Here is a 23379-nt window from a genome sequence, read left to right on the forward strand (position 1 = left end):
CACAGTCTTTTCAGTCTCAGTCCTTTCGTACCCATAAAGGCAGGCGGGCAAAAGGCCAGTCATATCTGCCCAGGGTTAGAGGAAAGGGAAGAAGACTGCAGCAGGCAGCCCATTCCCAGGAACAGAAGTCCTCCACAGCTTCTGCCAAGTCCGCAGCATGACGCTGGGGCCATACAAGCGGACTCAGGTGCGGTGGGGGGGTCATCTCAAGAGTTTCAGCACGCAGTGGGCTCACTCGCAAGTGGACTCCTGGATCCTACACGTAGTATCCCAGGTGTACATTGGAAATTCGAGACGTCTTCCCCTCACAAGTTCCTGAAGTCTGCTTTACCAACGTCTCCCTCCGACAGGGAGGCATTATTGGGAAAAAAATTCACAGGCTGTATTCCCAGCAGGTGATAATCAAAGTACCCCTCCTACAACAAGGGAAGGGGTATTATTCCACACTATATTGTGGTACTGAAGCCAAACGGCTCGGTGAGATCTAAAAGATTTGAACAATTACATACAAGGGTTCAAATCAAGATGGAGTCACTCAGAGCAGTGATAGCGAACCAGGACGATATGGTGCCACTGGATATCAGGGACGCTTACCTACATGTCCAAATTTTGCCCTTCTCACTAAGGGTATCTCAGGTTCGTGGTACAGAACTGTCACTATCAGTTCAGAAGCTGCCGTTTGGATTGTCCACGGCACCCCGGGTCTTTACCATGGTAATGGCCGAAATGATGATTCTTCCTAAAAGAAATATGGACGCTTTCCTGATAAGGGCAAGGTCCAGAGAACAGTTGGCGGTCGGAGTAGCACTATCTCAAGTAGTTCTACGACAGCACGAGTGGATTCTAAATATTCCAAAATCGCAGCTTTTTCCGACGACACGTCTAATGTTCCTAGGAATGATTCTGGACACAGTCCAGAAAAGGATGTTTTCTCCCGGAGAAGAAGGCCAGGGAGTTATCCGAGCTAGTCAGGAACCTCCTAAAACCAGGAAAAGTATCAGTGCATCATTGCACAAGGGTCCTGTGAAAAATGGTGGTTTCTTACAAAGCGATCCCATTCGGTAGATTTCACGCAAGAACCTTTCAGTGGAATCTGCTGGGAAAATGGTCCGGATCGCATCTTCAGATGCATCAGCGGATAACCCTGTCTCCAAGGACAAGGGTGTTTTCTTCTGCGGTGGCTGCAGAGTGCTCATCTATGAAAGGGCCGCAGATTCGACATTCAGGACTGGGTCCTGGTGACCACGGATGCCAGCCTGAGTGGCTGGGGAGCAGTCACACAAGGAAAAAAAATTTCCAGGGAGTGTGATCAAGTCTGGAGACTTCTCTCCACATAAATATACTGGAGCTAAGGGCAATTTACAAGGCTCTAAGCTTAGCAAGACCTCTGCTTCAAGGTCAGCCGGTATTGATCCAGTGGGACAACATCACGGCAGTCGCCCACGTAAACAGACAGGGCGGCACATGAAGCAGGAGGGAAATGGCAGAAACTGCAAGGATTCTTCGCTGGGCGAAAAATCATGTGATAACACTCTCAGCAGTGTTAATTCCGGGAGTGGAAAACTGGGAAGCAGACTTCCTCAGCAGGCATAACCTCCACCCGGGAGAGTGGGGACTTCAGCGGGAAGTCTTCCACATGATTGTAAACCGTTGGGAAAAACCAAAGGTGGACATGATGGCGTCCCGCCTGAACAAAAAACTAGACAAATATTGCGCCAGGTCAAGGGACCCTCAGGCAATAGCGGTGGACGCTCTGGTAACACTGTGGGTGTACCAGTCAGGGTATGTGTTCCCTCCTATGCATCTCATACCAAAAGTACTGAGAATCATAAGAAGGAGATGAGTAAGAACGATAATCGTGGTTCCGGATGGGTCAAGAAGGACTTGGTACCCGGAACTTCAAGAGATGCTCACGGAAGAACCGTGGCCTCTACCTTTAAGAAAGGACCTGCTCCAGCAGGGGCCTTGTCTGTTCCAAGACTTACCGCGGCTGCGTTTGACGGCATGGCAGTTGAACGCCGGATCCTGAAAGGGCATTCCAGATGAAGTCATCCCTACCCTGGTCGAAGCCAGGAAGGATGTAACCGCAAAACATTTTCACCGCATTTGGCGAAAATATGTTGCGTGGTGTGAGGCCAAGAAGGTCCCTACAGAGGAATTCCAACTGGGTCGTTTCCTACATTTCCTGAAAACAGGACTGTCTATGGGCCTAAAATTAGGGTCCATTAAGGTTCAAATTTCGACCCTGTCGAATTTCTTCCAGTAAGAACTGGCTTCAGTGCCTGAAGTTCAGACGTTTGTAAAAGGGGTACTGCATATACAGCCTCCTTTTGTGCCTCCAGTGGCACCTTGGGATCTCAATGTTGTTTTGAGTTTCCTAAAGTCACATTGGTTTGATCCACTCACCACTGTGGAATTAAAATATTTCACATGGAAGGTGAAGATTCTATTAGCCCTGGCTTCAGCCAGGCGTGTGTCAGAATGGGCGGCTTTATCATATAAAAGCCCTTACTTAATTTTTCATTCTGACAGGGCAGAATTGAGGACTCGTCCTCAATTTCTCCTTAAGGTGTTTTCTGTTTTTCACATGAACCAACCTATTGTGGTACCTGCGGCTACTAGGGACTTGGAGGACTCCAAGTTACTTGACGTTGTCAGGGCCCTGAAAATATATGTTTCCAGGACGACTGGAGTCAGAAAATCTGACTCGCTGTTTAGCCTGTATGCACCCAACAAGATGGGTGTTCCTGCTTCTAAGCAGACGATTGCTCGCTGGATTTGTAGTACAATTCAGCTTGCACATTCTGTGGCAGGCTTGCCACAGCCAAAATCAGTAAAAGCCCATTCCACAAGGAAGTGGGCTCATCTTGGGCGGCTGCCCGAGGGGTCTCGGCTTTACAACTTTGCCGAGCTGCTACTTGGTCAGGGGCACACCCTGACTGAGGAGGACCTGGAGTTCTCTCGTTCGGTGCTGCAGAGTCATCCGCACTCTCCCGCCCGTTTGGGAGCTTTGGTATAATCCCCATGGTCCTGACGGAGTCCCCAGCATCCACTTAGGACGTTAGAGAAAATAAGAATTTACTTACCGATAATTCTATTTCTCGTAGTCCGTAGTGGATGCTGGGCGCCCATCCCAAGTGCGGATTGTCTGCAATACTTGTACATAGTTATTGTTACAAAAATGGGGTTATTCTTGTTGTGAGCCATCGTTTCAGAGGCTCCTTCGTTGTTATCATACTGTTAACTGGGTTCAGTTCACAGGTTGTACGGTGTGATTGGTGTGGCTGGTATGAGTCTTACCCGGGATTCAATATCCTTCCTTATTATGCACGCTCGTCCGGGCACAGTATCCTAACTGAGGCTTGGAGGAGGGTCATAGGGGGAGGAGCCAGTGCACACCACCTGATCCTAAAGCTTTTATTATTGTGCCCTGTCTCCTGCGGAGCCGCTAAACCCCATGGTCCTGACGGAGTCCCCAGCATCCACTACGGACTACGAGAAATAGAATTATCGGTAAGTAAATTCTTATTTTTTCACTCTCCCTTCCTCCTGACCCTGATTCATCATCACTGCTGTGATGTGATACCATGCAGCCCACCATGAATCTTTGCAATCTGGTGGACAACTATGCAATAGATAGCACCTATCCTTGTGTATCTTTGCCGAGCTGCTACTTGGTCAGGGGCACACCCTGACTGAGGAGGACCTGGAGTTCTCTCGTTCGGTGCTGCAGAGTCATCCGCACTCTCCCGCCCGTTTGGGAGCTTTGGTATAATCCCCATGGTCCTGACGGAGTCCCCAGCATCCACTTAGGACGTTAGAGAAAATAAGAATTTACTTACCGATAATTCTATTTCTCGTAGTCCGTAGTGGATGCTGGGCGCCCATCCCAAGTGCGGATTGTCTGCAATACTTGTACATAGTTATTGTTACAAAAATCGGGTTATTCTTGTTGTGAGCCATCGTTTCAGAGGCTCCTTCGTTGTTATCATACTGTTAACTGGGTTCAGATCACAGGTTGTACGGTGTGATTGGTGTGGCTGGTATGAGTCTTACCCGGGATTCAATATCCTTCCTTATTATGCACGCTCGTCCGGGCACAGTATCCTAACTGAGGCTTGGAGGAGGGTCATAGGGGGAGGAGCCAGTGCACACCACCTGATCCTAAAGCTTTTATTATTGTGCCCTGTCTCCTGCGGAGCCGCTAAACCCCATGGTCCTGACGGAGTCCCCAGCATCCACTACGGACTACGAGAAATAGAATTATCGGTAAGTAAATTCTTATTTTTTCACTCTCCCTTCCTCCTGACCCTGATTCATCATCACTGCTGTGATGTGATACCATGCAGCCCACCATGAATCTTTGCAATCTGGTGGACAACTATGCAATTGATAGCACCTATCCTTGTGTATCAATGCCTACTTCCCCATAGATTGTAAGCTTGCGAGCAGGGCCCTCCTACCTCTATGACTGTTTGCTATTACCCAATTTTGTCTTATCATTGTGTCCAGTTTTGCTGCGCTATGTAAGAAACTGTTAAGAAATAAATAACTTCACAGGAGGATGTACTGTAAAACCACTGGTTTAAACAGGAGTGGTTTAAGACAGGAGGAAGCCCATGTGCAGAGCCGCTAAGAGCTGAGCAGAGCCCAAGTGCTGGGGAGTGTGACCAAATCCAGGAGCCATGGCCACGCACAATCTGAAAAAAAATACCATGCATAGTACAGCACTTCGAAAGCGGACATTTGGCCCCATCAGCAGAAAAATCCCCCCTTCCCCGAGTTGCTGCTGCCTATGAGAGGCCCAGACCCCAGTAACACACACCCCAGCGGCACTACCATTGGTGCAGCAGGTGTATTGCACCGGAGACCCTGAGGAATAAGGGGCCCACTGCTGCCCAGACCAGCAATGAGTTATCCCCTGACCCCCCCGCAGACCATTTTGAGCTATGTTATATGAATGCCCAGTGCAGAGAGCAGGGTTGGCCCCAATGCCTGAGGGACCTGCTCCTTACCTTAGGTAGGCAGGGCTAACCTTGTATATGCTGGACTGATAGAGGAGTCCTGCCACCTATCAGCGCTGATGATTACAGCAACATACTGCAGATAATTAACAAACAGCTGTACATTATTTCTGATTGAATGCTGTCTGTGAATTAAGGGCAGCACACAAACAGTGTAACTGGCACTGTCAGAGTCTGCCTGACCGAGTGCCAAACTGAGGAAAGCACAAGGGGTGGGGGCCCTTGTAACAGACAGAGTAGAGGTCACTATGTTCCTGCCTTAACCAAGGTACATTTTATCTGCTCCATGCAGGACATTGTGCTTGTACCTCTGTCACCCACAGTCTCTCCCTGTCACTCACTGCTTCCCCTTGCCTTCTGCTGTCACACTTTGCCTCCACCTGCCTTACGTTTTCACCCTCTGCCTCTCCCTGTCACCCACTGTGGTATATTGCGAACTTGGGTTGAGCTGGAGGAGGAGGGCCAAAATTATATTTTTGCACCTGGGCCCACCACTCACAAGTTTCGCCACTGTCTGTGGGTATGAGGTAACTGTCCTCTATTGCACTGTCTCTGTGCTGATGGTAGTGGCTAGGATGCACCATAAGATGAGGGTCATGGTGTGCAGACACGGCGGGTGCAGCTCTTATCTCATCACCAAGTCTCGCAAGGATGTCTGTGACATCAATTCTGCACTCAAGAACTCCAGTCAACATATCAATGGAGAGTGAGAGCAGCATAATGGCACCCCACTGCAGCTGACCTGGGCCCCTCCAACAAGCCTGGGCCCAAGCAATCAGTATCCACTACCCCACTCTCTGAGCCCCTGCCTGGTGCAGCCTATCTTCCGGCTCCCTACTCTCACTGGCACTGTTGCAGAGTAGACATTGTGCCAGAGTCTACTGTGTGTACACAGATCTCTGGGAAAATGGCTTCCACACAATGTTCCTGGTAATTTCTGTAATGCGCATGCACAAATCTTCAGGAAAACGGTGTCCTATTGATTTCTGCAGGGCTGATGGTGAACTACGGAGAGGTAAGAATAATATATGGATGCACGGTGTATTGCACACCCATTATAGATATGCCTATAGGTTTATTATGAACACAATGAGGCTAATGCTACGTTGAACCTATGTCAGTGTGCACAGCGTAAAATACACAAAATCATTTTAAGCATGCTCAAAAAGGAGGCTGCATACATTTGCAGTATGCAAATATTCGTAAAAACCCTCTTGTATCTGAAGAGGTGGGACTAAAGTGGGAAGGTGTGGACTAAAATAGGCTGAGTACAATGCATGGTCATGTCATTGCACAAATGCAGATCAGCCAAGCTGCGGATACCCTAGGGCTAGGGCAGCTGCAAATACTGTAAATGCGTATGTGATGACATTTGTCGGCAATACCTACCTACATTTGATAGGTACCTTCTTCATCGCTTGGGCATATGTCATGTTTTTATGATTTTCCACCTATGATTTACCTTCATCACAACAGGGAGAGTTGTATCTACATATTGCACAGGTTTTTAAAAAAAAGTTTTATTGAAACCTAATAGTGCATTAAACAAGCAAAGCCAATGGTTAGAATCATGGGCATAGGTATATGCAGTGGGGTCGGAACGGGGGGGGGGGGGGGAGGCAAGGGGGCAGCATGCCCCCTTAAAACATGAAAAAGGCGCAGGTGGGAATGTCCAAGCAGGCCCAGCATGGCCACGCCTCCTCCCAGTAATGCATTCCTGAAGTGAAGAGCCGACCAGGACAGGACATGTGGCAGCAGGGCGCGGTGCCGGCGGCAGCCTTTTTACAGTAGGAGTCTCCGCGGGGAGCCAGAGGTAAGCGCTCCCCATACGGGGGAGGGGGTGTTAATGAGGGGGGGAGCTCCAAAATGTATATTTTACTATGCCTCCCAACCACAAAACATTCCTGCGCCCCTCGGTATATGTGACGTATGGCTGGCGTAAACCAGGCACATATGCCAATGGTACAGACCTGCATGTAGGGCCGTAAGCAGAACTTTGTGGGCTCCATAGCAATGCCACCCCTTGCAGCCACTGTAGGTACACAGTACACACATGTTTGCATGCCTTCTGTGATGTCTGCTACTTAGCATACAGTATGCATGCAATTGTTTTTATTATTTTTAAAAAGAAAAATAGCCCAACTCACCACTAACCCCAATATGTTTTACCATATTGCTACTTTTCAGATAAATTGTAAATGTTTCCTATAAGTACAGTGGTGCAAGCTGAAATGTTTTCTTAGTGGTAATGAGTAAAAATGGGCGTGGTCATGTGTCATGGGGGGTGGTCACAAAAACTAGGGGAGTGGCTACATGACAATAGGGACATGGCCACATTATGCCACACACAGTAATGCCCATTACACATTATGCCACACACAGTAATGCTTATTACACATTATTCCACACACCACAATGCTTATTACACATTATGCCACACAACGTAATGCCCATCACACATTATGCCAGAAACTGTAACACCCATTACACATTATGCCACACACCGTAATGCACATTACACATTATGCCACACACTGTAATGCCTATCACATATTATGCCACTGACACCATTTTATATCCCACACACAAAAATGCCCCTTATAAATTATGCCTCAGTGGTGGGCTCGTGGTACTGAGTACCACCACCCTACTTTCAGCACTGTATAAGTAAGATGCCGAGTTGACAGACAGAATTTCAGTACATTTCCACTCTCTGACAACAAGACATTCTGCACCCTCTGGGCAAATGTTTCATACCTAAGAATAACAACAGACATGTCTGCATTCAAAGCTGCATTCATAGCGTCTTGTCCATAACCAGCGGAAGTTTGCTTTATATGTTAAACTGCTAATTGTCAGGAACAGCTAAGGATTTCCTCACAAAGTCCAAAATATGCAAGGGGAAATCTAATACCACAATGTTCCTGTCTGCAGAAGTCTTGGCATGTTTTAGAGTAAATAAATTGACTAAACTCTCTCTCTCTCTCTCTCTCTCTCTCTCTTTCTTTCTTTCTTTCTTTCTTTCTTTCTTTCTTTCTCTTTCTCTTCCTCTCTCTGTATATTAAAAACAAAACAAAAAACTTTCAGTTATTTCAGTAGCACAAGGTAATCTCTTAATTGGGAAACATTTTTTTCTTGCCCTGATTTGATTGGCAATGCTTTCTTTTACATCAATGATTTCTTTCCCACATCAATATTTTGATGTGGGAAACATATTTAAAATTACACTTCAATATGTTTCATAAAATATATATATAAATAAATAATGATTGATATATATATATATATATATATATATATATATATATGTTGAATACGAGCTATGCACTGGTGCAGGAAATGATGATGGGACATAACTGCTCCTAACATGGGCCCTCATTCCGAGTTGTTCGCTCGCTAGCTGCTTTTAGCAGCATTGCACACGCTAGGCCGCCGCCCTCTAGGAGTGAATCTTAGCTTAGCAGAATTGCGAACGAAAGATTAGCAGATTTGCGAATAGAAATGTCTTAGCAGTTTCTGAGTAGCTCCAGACTTACTCAGCCATTGCGATCAGTTCAGTCAGTTTCGTTCCTGGTTTGACGTCACAAACACACCCAGCGTTCGCCCAGACACTCCCCCGTTTCTTCAGACACTCCCACGTTTTTCCCAGAAACGCCAGCGTTTTTTTCGCACACTCCCATAAAACGGCCAGTTTCCGCCCAGAAACACCCACTTCCTGTCAATCACACTCCGATCACCAGAACGATGAAAAATCCTCGTTATGCCGTGAGTAAAATACCTAACTTTTGAGTAAAATAACTAAGCGCATGTGCTCTGCGACCCTTGCGCATGCGCAGTAAGCGACTAATCGCAATATAGAGAAAATCGGCAATGAGCGAACAACTCGGAATGACCACCATGGGCTGGTAGTTATGGGCATCAGATTAGCAGAGGAAGAGGCCTGAAGATTGTGCTCTCCCGCCTCACAGCACAGGACCCAGTATGGCCGTTGCAAGCTCCTGAAGAGGCTGCATAACTGTGGCCGAGTAGTGGGCGGAGGATGTTTGCTTCTTTGCGTTGAAGAAATGGAATGCAGTTGGAGTGCGCCATCTGCAGGGTGCAGGTACTAGACAACTTTAATATAGAGCAGATGAAAGAATATGAGGAAAATCTAGGTAAGTATACACACTCCACTTATACTGTATAATGTTTGCTGCTAAGTTCAGAACAACACAGTCTTTGACATACATTAGTATTAAATAGTGGTTTTACTTATTCTTTAAACAGGAATATCTCATGTTACACATGGGAACTCATTGATGTGTATGGAGGAGCCTTCACCTCTGCTTACAAAGAAGCAGCAGTGGTAGCTCTAATATGGTAATACAGCAGGGGCCATGCCTCCTGCATGCATTACTGATCCAAGCTGCATCCAAGGATACAGTATTGGATCATCTGTGACACCATCAGCTGGTTGCATGACCAATGGGGTCACACAAGCCGGCCGCCACACGTCCTACATGGAGGCCAGGAATCTCTATCCTCTGATGGAGATCCTGACCTCGTGCCTCCCCTGCAACGGCGGCGATACATCTGTTTGGATAAATGGAAACCGCACCTCCAACGGGATCTGAATGAGGGCCATGATGACAATTTACAAACTTTGCTGCTTGAATTAACACCTTGCACTTTTGCTTCATTTACCTCTTAAACTTATGTTTGTACATTACATGGATCGCACACACCTAGAGTCCTCAAAACAATAAAGAACATTTAATGCTTTTTTTTTTGTTAATAACAGACTGCCCACTCCTCACTTAAGGCCTGAATAAGGAGCGCATTTACTCACAAAAATATGCCAATGACTCAGAAGCCGTCTTCTGCATAGAGACGCCCACTGCCGGCATCTCACATCCACCGCTTATGTACAAAAGCGGAAACATTGGCCACACAATCAAACTCCTGAGCCACTGTGTGCTGTCTCAGCCTGAGTGGCTCTCCTATGACGCCATGGTCTCTACAGCTTATTGCATTCGCCATCGCTAATCAATAGCGGCGTGTGCACAGTGGCAAAAAAATTGCTGCACTGCCTCCGACATTGACTTTGTGTCCACCTCTGTTTCAGGCCCTTAGACATCATAGCGTGAGCTCACAGGAGAGTATAAATAGCTAATGTACAGTAGATCTATTTACTTTTCATTTGGTGTGATCAGGGGAAGGATCAGACAAGCAGGTGGCAGGCCGTAAGGTATGACTCCATGGAAATATACTGGCAGGTTAACTGCAATCTGACAAAGTTAACACTAGAGTGCAAGCTCCAATGAGGCAGTGACTGGTAGGAATGACCTATATGGTGGCGCTATATAAATAAACTATGAGCTGGGTCACTATCTTTCACAGGATACACTAATTCATTGACACATATCCATCTCATCCATCGGTCACATGTAAAATAGGAGCAATTAAAAATGTCCACTATAGGGGCTGATTCAGAGATTGACACTATTGTCACTGCGTCTTTGTACCTAGCAGCTGTGCGATAATATGTAATGCCGCAGAAGGCATGTAGTGTAAAAGACACTCACTGATGGCTTCTGTGACTCTCTGCTGCGTCCAAAGATGCTGCATCAGATCATCTGCGTGAACATCGGACATCTGAGTAATCTTTGGGTTTACGCAGGATGTCCAGTATAATCACGCTGCTGGAGCCAGTGAAGCAAGGCCCAAAGATGCAGTCACTGACTTTGGCATTCCCAGACAACAGGGCCACCCTCCCCCTACGCCCCATTTTCAGGAACTCTCCCCTTTCCAGCCTCCAAACACCAGCATCATATCAGGCATGTTGCAGCTCTTGGGGCACTGTGACCGACGTATTAGTGTCTGATCTGCACAGGCCCTATATACTGCAATATACACTAAAATTACACTCTCCGGAGATATTACCGTCATAATCTGTATGGTGTCTATTGTCACAAGTGTTTTCTGAATGCATTTTCACAGTTGAATCACAAACATAGTCAGCGTTTTTCTGGCAGCACTGAAGTTGGACATGCCAAACAATCTCTAGCTTTTTAGATCACTTCATACCAGCTACAGACTACGCTCCATGGGGCTAATTCAAACCTGATCGCTGCTGTGCGTTTTTTGGTCTGAACTGCGTTTGCGCATGTGCCGCAGTGCGCATGTGCATGCCAGAGATGCGATTGGCATCTCAGCCCAGCGATCACCTCTGCCTGATTGACAGGCAGAGGCGTTCGCTGGGCGGGCCGGCTGCATTTGTCTGCTGTTCTGGGAGCGCGGTCCGGGCAATGCAGGCATGCCTGGACCGTGCGGGGGGTGGGCCACGGTGGCTGAATGATGTCACACGCAGCCGCTGCGACCCAGGACGCGTCAAAAAGTTACCTACCAATGAATCAATGCTGTGTAGGTATGGACTTACTCGCCAGGTGCGATAGCATCGCCGCCGTGCGATGCTATCGTACCTGTGCGGCGGAAGGAGGGCCAGACATGCGGGCAGACTAGCCCTGTGCTGGGCATCCCCCCGCACGTCAGGGTGGCTGATCGTAGCCGTGCAAAATTTACAGCATCTATCCATTGTATTTCATGACTTCAGTGTTTTAGGCTATACACTATGTTCTATTAACATACCTCCCAACATGACCCTCTCCAGGAGGGACTAAATGCTCTGCTTCTGGACTTCTCTCTTAATTTGTGATTGGCAGCACCTGTATTGAACAGGTTAATGGATGAGAAAGGTGTTTCAGCACAGGTGAGGCAATCATAAATTAAGAGGGAAGTCCAGGAGCAGAGCATTCTGTCCCTCCTGGAGAGGGTCATGTTGGGAGGTATGTATTAATGCTTCTAAGGTATATTGGGCCTAATTGAGCATGGATTGCAATTGCAAAACTACTCGCAACAGCTTTGCAAATGCAATCCATAGCAATGGAAATGCAGTAGGAGGTGTTAAACACCTCCCTACCGCATTTGCAATCATAGTGCTACGACCGTGTTGCAGCCTGGGATCAACATTGCGTCTGATGGTCGCAATGTTCCATGCAGACTGACAGCTGAGTATTACTCAGCTTACTTAGGATACCTGTTGTAGATCAGCTGGTGAGGCCAAGGAAACTGCATTTTGCGAGACAGTCCTGGCCTGCCACTCCCGGAAAACGGGGACATCACTCCCCCGTTTCCAGCCACGAAAGGCCACCCCCGACCCCGTCCCTCCCCACAAATGCCTCTGCCGCGAGTGGGTCCAGAGCATGCGCAGTTTTCCCGATAATTAGGAAATTGCATAGAGGATCGCAGGAGCAATCCAACCTGAGTTAGCCCCATTGTGTGTGAGTTGTCTCCCTTTTGCCAAAAGGGCTGCTATTTAATATTCTGCTATGTTCTTCTCTCACCCGCAGACTTTGAAATAACAGATGCATATACCTTATACAATAACTTCTTAACAGACAGCACTGGAAAACGTGTACATTATGTGGGTTTAGCATATGTTCAAAGCCATTTGAAACAGTCTAAACATGTGATGTTACAAAAACATAACATTGCAACTTCTAGTTTTACAAAACACACTTATTAAAATAAAACAACAGATGTACTCATATTTTCTACAGCATTTCATGCTTAAAGCAGAGAATAACATGGCACCTGTAACTATTTTTAAAACATTATATTAAACAGGTTACTTCTAGTCAACAATTTACACTAATCTTCTATTTCTTATTAATCGGTATGATATTAGCATACTGTAAATAGACAAAATACATTCAAATATTTTAATGCTTGGCGTAGGGACAGCTTTGGTGCCGCTGTGTTTTATGAAAATGTGTAAGATGGGAGTGTACAGTGGTTTGCAGTGCTTGATGGGAAAATTTGGAATGAGTTTGTTTATTGCAAAGTGTCCCTAGATTTCTAGGGCAGAGCAAAAGTGAGACTTTATTCTACTGAGCATGACTATTAAAATTAGATTAATAAGCAGAGATGGATTTGTTTTTTAGTGGGGTGGTTTTTGTTTTGTGGAAGTATATGCTGTCCTTTCCAATATATACAGTTGCAAGAAAAAGTATGTGAACCCTTTGGAATTTACTGGATTTGTACATAAATTGGTCATAAAATGTTTTCTGATCTTCATCTAAGCCACAATAGACAAACACAGTCTGCTGAAACTAATACCACACAAACAATTATATGTTCTCATGTTTTTATTGAACACACTATGTAAACATTCACAGTGCAGGGTGGACAAAGTATGTGAACCCTTGGATTTATTAACTTATTGACCCTCCTTTGGCAGCAATAACCTCAACCAAATGTTTCCTATAGTTTCATATCAGACCTGCACAACAGTCAGGGGAAATTTTGGACCAGTCCTCTTTACAAAACTGTTTCAGTTCAGCAATATTCTTGGGTTGTCTGGTGTGAATCGCTCTCTTGAGGTCATGCCACAGCATCACAATCGGGTTGAGGTCAGGGCTCTGACTGGGCCACTCCAGAAAGCGTATTTTCTTCTGTTGAAGCCTTTCTGTTGTTGATCTACTTCTGTGCTTTGGGTCGTTGTCCTGTTGCATCACCCATCTTCTGTTGAGCTTCAATTGGTGGACAGATGGCCTAAAGTTCTCCTGCAAAATGTCTTGATAAACTTGGGAATTAATTTTCCGTCGATGATAGCAATCTGTCAAGGCCCTAAGGCAGCAAAGCAGCCCCAAACCATGATGCCCCTTCCACCATACTTCACATTTGGGATGATGTTTTGATGTTAGTGTGCTGTACCTTTTTTTTCTCCACACATAGAGTTGTGTGTTCCTTCCAAATAACTCAACTTTGGTTTCATCTGTCCACAGAATATTTTGCAAGCAGTGCTGTGGAACATTCAGGTGCTCTTTTGCAAACTTCAAACGTGCAGCAATGTTTGTTTTGGACAGCAGTGGCTTCCTCCGTGGTATCCTACCATGAACTCCATTCTTGTTCAGTGTTTTACGTATGGTAGATTCGTCAACAGAGATGTTAGCATGTGTCAGAGATTTCTGTAAGTCTTTAGCTGACACTCTAGGATTCTTCTTCAACTCATTGAGCATTCTGCTCTCTGCTCTTGCAGTCATCTTTACAGGATGCCCACTCCTAGGGAGAGTAGCAAAAGTGCTGAACTTTCTCCATTTATAGACAATTTGTCTTACCGTGGACTGATGAACATCAAGGCTTTAAGATATACTTTTGTAACCCTTTCCAGCTTTATGCAAGTCAACAATTCTTAATCGTAGGTCTCTGAGAGCTCTTTTCTGTGAGGCATGGTTCACATCAGGCAATGCTTCTTGAGAATTGCGAACTCAAAACTGGTGTGCGTTTTTTATAGGGCAGGGCAGCTTTAACCAACACCTCCAATCTCGTCTCATTGATTGGACTACAGGTTGACTGACTCCTGACTCAAATTAGCTCTTGGAAAAGTCATTAGCCTAGGGGTTCACATACTTTGTCCACTGTGAATGTTTACATGGTGTGTTCAATAAAAACATGAGAACACATAATTGTTTGTGTGGTATTACTTTCAGCAGACTGTGTTTGTCTATTATTGTGACTTAGATGAAGATCAGAACATATTTTATGACCAATTTATGCACAAATCCAGGAAATTCCAAAGGGTTCCTATATTTTTTATTGCAACTGTATATTAAATCTTATTTATTGATAATTTATACATATAGGCAAAGTTTATGGGCATACTGAGTGATGATCTGGATACTTGTGCACCTGGAGGAACAGCAAGATTGGCTCTTTTGTGTCCACATTCAGCTGCTTAAATTATGCAGACAAATTTGCTAATTATCCCAAAAAGTAAAGGAAAACAGATCACTGCTGACACAGGGGTTCATTCAGCAAACTCTTTTAGAGGGTTACCACCTGCGCACTGAGGCAATGCCAACTACCTAATGAGTATGGCGAGCTGCTGATGTTTGTAGGTGATCTATCCTATCAGAAAAATTGCAGAGTATGTACAACACAGCGCTCAGCCCCTGATATTGAACTTATGGGGTGTCAGTGTTCACCTTGTCTATGTAGTCTTGATTATAATGTTATGTCACAGGTGTGAATCATAGATTGTATTGATGTCAAACAGATAATAACAATTTAAGGTATCAATTAAACTTTTATTGGGGAGTCACAGTGCTCCTCCCAGACACTTTGTTAATACTATGAGTTATCCTTATATTGTTCAGGGTTAATTCTGTCCATGCAAATTGCGTGAATTTTCTCCTGTAAAATGACTTTTAATACTCTCTGACCATTATCATAGTCCCGCAGAGTTAATGCGCCCAAATGATCCAATCAACAAAATATAAAAATTCAATTGCTGATCGCAAATGTACTTGTTAAATGTGATGTTTCGCCCTAGATAGAGCCGTCTTTAGTCCTGCTAACCGCAGCAGATTCTTGGGTATAAATAGAAATGCAGGTATACGTTGGGGGATATATGTTCTGGGGGTGCGGCGTCCCGTAACCCTCAGGTGCATATACTTACCCTTCTTCTTCTGATCGTCCTTGTCTTTCGTCCCCCGCTGTGCTTGCTTGTCCCTCCGTCTCGCTCCCCGGCCGGTGTAGAACCTCTGTGTGCAACCTGCACACCGATGCACGGACCTCTGGGACGACGAGATCACCGGCGGCTACGGCACTTCCGGGTACTGTTAGCCTGTTGTAGGCATTCAGTCCCCGGCGCGCTGCAGCACTGACGGCGGCTCTACTTCACTAGCCAGTGAAGGAGACTGTTGGATCGGGAAGCGGTTGATGCTGTCAGCGGATCTTTTGAAGATGATAAAGTTAGATCATGTCGTGTTCCTCCAACGCGTAATTAATTGAATGAATGGGTGTTAATCTAAAACACACGCTGAGCTGTAATTGATATTTTAAATTACAGCTCAGCGTGTGTTTTAGATTAACACCCATTCATTCAATTAATTACAGCCAATCAGAAATTAGGAGGGACCATATAAGGAGTCCCATACAGCACTAATTGATACACTGCTCCCAGAGGAAGGCCAATTAAGGCTGAAATGCGTTGTAGAGCCGCCGTCAGTGCTGCAGCACGCCGGGGACTGAATGCCTACAACAGGCTAACAGTACCCGGAAGTGCCGTAGCCGCCGGTGATCTCGTCGTCCCGGAGGTCCATGCATCGGTGTGCAGGTTGCACACAGAGGTTCTACACCGGCCGGGGAGCGAGACGGAGGGACAAGCAAGCACAGCGGGGGACGAAAGACAAGGACGATCAGAAGAAGAAGGGTAAGTATATGCACCTGAGGGTTACGGGACGCCGCACCCCCAGAACATATATCCCCCAACGTATACCTGCATTTCTATTTATACCCAAGAATCTGCTGCGGTTAGCAGGACTAAAGACGGCTCTATCTAGGGCGAAACATCACATTTAACAAGTACATTTGCGATCAGCAATTGAATTTTTATATTTTGTTGATTGGATCATTTGGGCGCATTAACTCTGCGGGACTATGATAATGGTCAGAGAGTATTAAAAGTCATTTTACAGGAGAAAATTCACGCAATTTGCATGGACAGAATTAACCCTGAACAATATAAGGATAACTCATAGTATTAACAAAGTGTCTGGGAGGAGCATTGTGACTCCCCAATAAAAGTTTAATTGATACCTTAAATTGTTATTATCTGTTTGACATCAATACAATCTATGATTCACACCTGTGACATAACATTATAATCAAGACTACATAGACAAGGTGAACACTGACACCCCATAAGTTCAATATCAGGGGCTGAGCGCTGTGTTGTACATACTCTGCAATTCAGCAAACTCTGCATGCGCAGCAGCTGCATTGCGGCTATTCATGAAGCAGTGAAAATATTGGTCTATAGCATATTGGTCTATTCATGAAGCAGTGAAAAGCAGTGAAAAGAGTGGAGAAATGAACCTATGGAGAAGTTGCCCATGTCAATCAATCAGCTGCTCCGTACAACTGTATAGTATGCAAATTATAAATGTTACTTCAATGCTGATTGGCTGTCATGGGCATTTTCTCCATAGGCTTATTTCTCTACTCTTTTCACTGCTTCATAAATAGACCCCGATGGATGCGAGTGCAATGTGATTGACAGCGGTGGGCATTTTTGGAACGGTGACGTGGAACTGGGGAGGGGGAGCGGTGCAAATAGAGACAGGCCGGGACCATTTTTGGGGGGCTGCATGACATCACACACAGCCATTCTGTACAAAAAACTGGCTGCCGACTGACTTACTGCGCAGCCAGGCTGCGCTGCCAGGGGTCAACCTTAGATCTGATGCATTCGCAATTAGATTGGGGATGCATCGGAGTGCAGCCTCACACATGCTGGGTGGCCTTGCCCTGTGCTGGGTGGCCCCAAGCATGTGCAGAGATGGATCAAAAACAAATTGTTACACCTTCGCTGCCACAATACTGCAGCCCTTTACACTCAGGAAGCACCCTGACCAGCTTCCTAAACTAGAACAAAAAAATTGTATTGAGTGTGCATGGCGCTGTATGCTGAATTAAATGGTCTTTCCTTAGGAAAAAACTTTCTCTGTCAAAAGTTGTAGTTTTCTAACACACCGTAACCAATGGAAACGAACTTACATTCGGGTTCTCACCCGCAGACTCTGAAAGGTATCTTTAGGGCTGGACCCAAACATTGGGTAGCATAGACACGTATACGATGGTAGATACACTTGAGAAAAAGCACTTACCTGTACATGAGCTTTTGATCCCACGTTCATATAGCAGTTTAATTTAACAGATCGTCTTTCCACATCAGACTAGTTAATCCACATAAAAGTTTTTAATAATTAAAAAGTATTCACAGGGTCTCGGAAAACACAGAGGAACAATACTCAGGAGCAGTGAGGTGCATTATAAGAGGTCCAGCTGCAGACATCCTCCACCATTCTTTCAATGGTGACAGAATCATATGCAGTAACAGTAGGCGACATGTCAGTAATCGTTGGCAGGTCCTTCAGTCCGGACCAGATGTCAGCTTTCGCTCCTGACTGCCCTGCATCACCGCCAGCGGGTGGGCTAGGAAATGTTATCCTTTTCCTTGCAGCCCCAGTGGCAGGAGAAATTGAAGGAGGAGCTGTTGACGGGTCACGTTCCACTTGGGTTGATAATTTACTAACCAGCAGGTCTTTGCACCTCTGCACACTTGTGTCTACTGGAAAGAGAGATACAACGTAGGCTTTAAACCTAGGATTGAGCACGGTGGCCAAAATGTAGTGCTCTGATTTCAACAGATTGACCATCCTTGAATCCTGGCAAAGCGAATGAAGGGCTCCATCCACAAGTCCCACATACTTTGCGGAATCGCTCCGTCTTAGTTCCCCCTTCAATTTATCCAGCTGTTTCTGCAAAAGCCTGATGAGGGGAATGACCTAACTCAAGCTGGCAGTGTCTGAACTTACTTCACGTGTGGCAAGTTCGAAGGGTTGGAGAACCTTGCACAAGACGGAAATCATTCTCCACTGCGCTTGAGTCAGGTGCATTACCCCTCCTTTGCCTATATCGTAGGCAGATGTATAGGCTTGAATGGCCTTTTGCTGCTCCTCCATCCTCTGAAGCATATAGAGGGTTGAATTCCACCTCGTTACCACCTCTTGCTTCAGGTGATGGCGGGGCAGGACCAGGAGTGTTTGCTGGCGCTTCAGTCTTCGGCACGCGGTGGAAGAATGCCGAAAGTGGTGCGCAATTTTTCGGGCCACTGACAGCAGGAGTGGCACAGCAGTTGCAGACAAGATGGCACTATTCAAAAACTAGTCCCCAAACAGTACATGATGCAAAGAAGAAAAAGAGGTGCACCGAGGCTGCTGTATGACTAAGCCAAGCGACACAAGTGTGCGGCACAAACACCTGGCCCATCTAGGAGTGGCACTGCAGTGTCAGACAGGATGGCACTTTTCAAAAACTAGGCCCCAAACAGCACATCATGCAAAGAAGTTGAAGAGGTGCAATGAGGTAGCTGTATGACTAAGCCAAGCGACACAAACACTGGAATTATACATCCAAATCACTGGAATTATATGTCTAAATCACTGGAATTAAATGGCAAAATCACTGGAATTAAATGGCAAAATCACTGTAATTATACGTCCAAATCACTGTAATTATACGTCCAAATCACTGGAATTAAATGGCAAAATCACTGTAATTAAATGGCAAAATCACTGGAATTATACTGCAAAATCACTGTAATTATATGTCCAAATCACTGTAATTATATGTTTAAATCACTGGAATTATACGTCGAAATCACTGGAATTAAATGCCAGAATCACTGGAATTAAATGGCAAAATCACTGTAATTATACTGCAAAATCACTGGAATTATACTGCAAAATCACTGGAATTATACGTCCAAATCACTGGAATTAAATGGCAGTACCACTGGACATATACGGAAGTGTCAGATAGGATGGCACTTTAAAAAAATAGTCCCCAAACAGCACATCATGCTAAGAAGTTAAAGAGGGCAATGAGGTAGCTGTATGACTAAGTTAAGCGACACAAGTGTGTGGCACAAACACCTGGCCCATCTAGGGTTGGTACTGCAGTCCCACTGCACTAATGGTGGATACCGGACGCACGTCTAACACCAGCATAGTTGTTATGGCCTCAGTAATCGGCTGTGCAACAGGGTATATACAGTATATATACGTCAGTAGCACTGGACTGGATTTATTCACCAGTACCACTGTAATTATATGGTATGATCACTGGACTTATACGGTAGGATCACTGGATTTATACGGCAGGATCACTGGATTTATACGCCAGTACCACTGTAATTATACGGCAGGATTACTGGAATTACTGTATACAGCAGGATCACTGGAATTAAATGGAAAAATCACTGGAATTATACGTCCAAATCACTGGAATTAAATGGCAAAATCACTAGAATTATAAATCAAAATCACTGGAATAATACGGCCAAATCACTGGAATTATACGTCCAAATCACTGGATTTATACGTCCAAATCACTTGAATTAAATGGCAAAATCACTGGAATTATACTGCAAAATAACTGTAATAATACTGCAAAATTACTGGAATTATACATCCAAATCACTGAAATTATACGTCCAAATCACTGGAATTAAATGGCAGTACAACTGGACATATATACGGAAGTGTCAGACAGGATGGCACTTTAAAAAAAATTGTCCCCGAACAGCACATGATGCAAAGAACAAAAAAAGGTGCACCGAGGTTTCTGTATGACTAAGCTAAGTGACACAACCAACTGGCCCATCTAGTAGTGTCACGCAGTGGCTGAATGTTGAGAGTGGGCCGCAATTGTTCGGTCCACTGACAGCATCTCCAGCATGCCCCTGTCATGTTAAAAAAATTCTGCAATTGGTGGATTTATACGGCAGTACCCCAGGACTAATACAGCAGTACCCCTGGACTCATACGGCAGTGTCAGACAGGATGCACTTTTCAAAAACTAGGCCCCAAACAGCACCTCATGCAAAGATGTCGAAGAAGTGCAATGAGGTAGCTGTATGACTAAGCCAAGCGACACAAACAATTACCACTGGAATTATACGTCCAAACCACTGGAATTAAATGGCAAAATCACTGGAATTATACGTCCAAATTACTGGAATTAAATGGCAAAATCACAGGAATTATACTGCAAAATCACTGGAATTATACTGCAAAATCACTGGAATTATACATCCAAATCACTGGAATTATACGCCCAAATCACTGGATTTATACGTCCAAATCACTGGAATTAAATGGCAAAATCACTGGAATTAAATGGCAAAATCACTGGAATTATACTGCAAAATCACTGGAATTAAATGGCAAAATCTCAGTATCGCCTGCTTAGTGAAGTGGAATCTAGATGGGATTTGGTACCGGGGACACAATACCTCAATCAATTGTCTAAATGCCACTGCACTAATGGCGGATACCGGACGCACGTCTAACACCAACATAAGTGTCAAGGCCTCAGTTATAAAGGCTTCCATCGTCATGTGAAGCTGAACCACTAGTCATGAACATAGGCCAGGGCCTCGGCCGTTCCTTGCCACTCCGTGTCGTAAATGGCATATTGGCTAGTTTACGTTTCTCCTCAGACCATCTAAATTTCTTTATTTGGGTCTTTTTACTGAACTTTGGCTTTTTGGATTTTACATGCCCTCTACTATCACATTGGGCATCGGCCTTGGCATACGACGTTGATGGCATTTCATCGCCTATGTCATGGCTAGTGGCAGCAGCTTCAGCACTAGGAGGAAGTGGTTCTTTATCTTTCCCTATTTTATCCTCCAGATTTTTGTTCTCCATTATTTTTCTGGAGTTATATAACACAATATGCGGCACAGGAATGACTGATGGCTGATGCACAGGACACTACCACTGGTCTGATGCAGCACAACACAGCAACACTGTAAGGGACTTGTTGTTGTTGTTGTTATTATTATTATTATTATTATTATAATACGGCAGCAGTGGACATATAGCAGCAGCGTATACCACTGTGACTGCCTGGTCACTGGAATGATTGATGGGCAGGACATTACCACTGGTCTGATGCAGCACAACACAGCAACACTGTTAGGGTCTTGATGTTGTTGTTATTATTATTATTATTATTATTATTATTATTATAATAAGGCAGCAGTGGACATATAGCAGCAGCGTATACCACTGTGACTGCCTGGTCACTGGAATGACTGATGGCAAGGAAACTACTACTGGTCTGATGCAGCACAACACAGCAACACTGTACTGATACAGCACAACACAGCAGCAATGTACATATGGCAGCAAGAGGACACAAACACTGTGATTGCCTGGTCACTTGAATGACTGATGGCCAGGACACTACCACTGGACTGATGCAGCACAATACATCACCACTGAACTGATGCAGCACAACACAGCAGCAATGGACATATGGCAGCAAGAGAACACAAACACTGTGACTGGACAAATACAGCACAAGACACTACCACAGAGGACACTGAGGACACTGAGGATGGAGACACGTCCTCTCTCTACACTCTCCAATGCCGGAGTGAAAATGGCGGGGACGCGCAGCTCCTTATATGGAATCCAAGCCCCGCGATAATCCGACAGCGGGATGATGACATTTTGCCTCGGTCTGGTTTCCGAGTCAGGTGGGAAAACCCGAGCCTGGCTCGGAACCGGACTCGAATGGTGAAGTTCGGTATGATTCGGTCCTCTGAGAACCGAGCCCGCTCATCCCTAATTTTTAGGGTTATTTATCAAAGCTTGATGAGAGATAAAGTGGAGAGAGATTCTGGGATGGATGTATTAAGGGTCATTATGGGGGGGAAAAGGTATCAGTGAATGTTATATGCACTGTTACTTCTTCTCCCCCATGTATTACATTGGCGATATGCACCCCTGTCTATATTGGTGCTACTATCTAAAAGACAGCACGCCTATGTGCAGGGCAATGTATGAACGTTCCGACACCTGCAGCTATCGATTTTGAAAGCTGAAGGTGCTGTAGCCCTATCTACACAGCAGGGACAGTGCTGTCCCTGGCTGTGGAGGCATCTGGACTCCAGGCTGCAATGGAGATCTCACCTGAGTAACGAGATCTCACACATGCCCAGTGAGCCGGCCGGGCATTAAGCTGATGCACTTTGTGCTCTGCAGGGATCGCCGGAAAACTCTCCTTGCTCCGGCGGACAAGATGTTAGTACATCTTGTCGGTGTTCCTTTCTGCTTGCCTCAAAGCAGAGCAGGAAGTGCTATAGCGGCACAATATGTGCCGCTATAATACATCTCCCCCAAAGTACTAACCAGTTAGCTTCAAACCATCATTGTATAGGCTGTGAAATATGTCAGTTAGGAGCTGATTGGGTGGTACTTTGGGTCTATAGTGAAAAGGGTAGAGAAGTGAGCCAGTGGAGAAGTTGCCCATGGAAACCAATCAGCATTGAGGTAACATGTATAATTTGCATACTATACAATTGTACGGAGCAGCTGATTGGTTGCCATGGGCAACTTCTCCACAGGCTCACTTCTCCACTCTTTTCACTGCTTCATGAATAGACTCCTTAATCTCTCTCCACTTTATCTTTCTCCAAGCTTTATGCCCTATTACCGCGGACTTACATAGAAACGTACAAACATATAACTGGGACTTTGTCTGGGCAAAATAGATTCTTTAATAATGGATCAGTAATTGGGGGCATTTTACAGCAATATATAGCTGTTAAATGTTGGTGCAATCCTCGGTGCACTACATAGCTAGTAATTGTAAGGAAAGTTTTCCTCTATGCAATATATGCCTGCAAATTGCTTTCGGGTATCCGGACTCCAGGTCGACAGCACTTAGGTCGATG

This window comes from Pseudophryne corroboree, chromosome 5 (assembly GCF_028390025.1).
Source record: "Pseudophryne corroboree isolate aPseCor3 chromosome 5, aPseCor3.hap2, whole genome shotgun sequence".
Classification (NCBI taxonomy): Eukaryota; Metazoa; Chordata; class Amphibia; order Anura; family Myobatrachidae; genus Pseudophryne; species Pseudophryne corroboree.